This window comes from Elephantulus edwardii, unplaced genomic scaffold (genome assembly GCF_000299155.1).
Source record: "Elephantulus edwardii isolate Elephantulus edwardi_28Jun2011 unplaced genomic scaffold, EleEdw1.0 scaffold00044, whole genome shotgun sequence".
NCBI lineage: Eukaryota > Metazoa > Chordata > Mammalia > Macroscelidea > Macroscelididae > Elephantulus > Elephantulus edwardii.
The window spans coordinates 9,836,315-9,838,415 of record NW_006399794.1 but is presented as its reverse complement, the minus strand read 5'-3'; positions in this window follow the sequence as shown (position 1 = coordinate 9,838,415).

Sequence of the window (2,101 nt, the reverse complement as noted above, 5' to 3'; positions counted from 1 at the left end):
TAATTAAGCCAACTGTCTTATTGATTTGGGAATTGGATGCCGACTCTCTGGCTTCTTCATGCTGAACAGGGGCGTAGATATAAAGGGGGGAAGGAGTGTGTTTTTAAGACATGTAAAATTTTATTTATAATAATGTCTTCACAAATATCACAATCTAAGAGAACTCCTTTCCACCCCTCAACACAAAGTTCTCATAAATATGAAGGTATCAGAGCAAATATTTAATTTTAAAATAATATTATTTTAAATGACAAAAGGATGATATCCACAACGATTCGTTCAATTTGTAAGAGGCAGAGAAAAATCCATGATCTTTCCAATTGCTTTCTATGCATCTAAAAGCTGGACAATGAATGAGGATAAAAGAAGGAAAATCAATGCCTTTGAATTATGGTGTTGTCAAATAGTACAAACTGTTCTGTGAACTGCTAAGGCAAGTCTATCTTGGAGGAAGTGCAAACAGTGTACTTATTAAAGTCAGGAATGGTGAAACTTTATCTCATGTACTCTGGGTATGTTACCAACAAGGTCCAGTCATTGGAAAAAGACACCATGCTGGGAAAGGTAGAGGATCAGTGAGAAAGAGGGGGGCCCTCAGGGAAAGAGATTGCCACAGTGACAGTACCAATGGGCTCAAGCATTGTAGACACTGTGAGGATGGCACAGAATAAGGCTAGGTTCTGATCTGTGGCCTCCAGGGTTACTATGAGTTACAGTCAATTTGACAGCACTTATAAACAGTATGAAAAACCTAACTTTATTAAAGATGATAACAAAATCTGAGGTAAGAGAAGATAAGGGTGAAATCAACTATTCTGTTTCATTGCCAACAAATGGGAGCTAATAGCTGACCACACAGAAGGGTTTTGCAGGCTGTAAATTATGTGACAAGAGGTTGCTCATCTCCCTCAGAGTTGTTAGTGGATTCCATTCACCAGAGAGTAACTGCCATTGAATTAGCAGTACAACTCCCTACACACTATACCACCAGCTCACTTAAATAATTACAGGGGGCAATGTTTTTGAAAAAATATTAACAACACTAATAACTTTTAATTTATATTTTTCAGATACTTAGTTTGAGCTTAGAATTGTGTTAAGTATTGTATGTGGTTTATGTCCTTTCATTCCAACAATTTATGGAGTACTATTGTTACCTCCTTTTTATACAAGAAAAAATAGGGGGGGGAGCTTGAAAATGTAACAAATATTTCACAAGTTCACACAGAAAGAAAATTATAGGTACAGAACTTTACTCTGATATAATTTAAAATACTATGAACTTCACTACTTAGTGAAGAAATTATTATACATCAAAAGCAGTGACTTGTTGAGAAGCATGCTTGAGGTCAAAGAAGAAAGACTCCAAAATTTCAAGCTTAGTGAACTTGATGGGATCGTCACAATATACTTTCCCAAATAAAGGGAACACATGGCAAAAAGTGATTTGATTGGGAGTCATAAATTTTGGAGGAGATACCTATTTGGCAGGTAGATTTATTTTTTTTGGGGGGGGCAGGTAGATTTATGAGTGCAAAATTCCAAAAAGAATTCTGGGCTGGAGAGAGAAATGTTGAGCTCATTAGTAAAATGGTGGTGATGAAAATTATTATGCAAGGCAAGCCCTTTTCAGGAAAAGTAAAAAATAAGGGTCAAAGTTGTAAACTTCAAGAAACTGCTTTCACCAAATTAGCCATTAACAGTGCCCTTTAACTCTGACACTAAGACAGTCAGAAGCCCGTTGTTGTTGTTGTTGTTGTTGTTGTTGTTGTTGTTGTCATTGTCATGTGCCGTCGAGTCGCTTCAATAGCCCTAAACTCCGCTCTGTCCTGTGCCAATCATACTGTCTCTGACCCTCCCATCCTGATTATCCCAGTCACTGAATCAATCCACCTCATAGAGGGCCTTCCCCTCCTGTGCTGTCCCTCCACCCTCCCAAGGATGATGTCCTCCAAGGACCGGTCTCTCTTCACAACATGTCCAAAGTATGTCAGACGGAGCCTCAAAATCCTTGCCTCCAAGGAGCCACCTGGTTTAACCCTTTCCAGGACAAATCTGTTTGTTTTCCTAGCAGTCCATGGTATTCTCAACACTCTTCTCC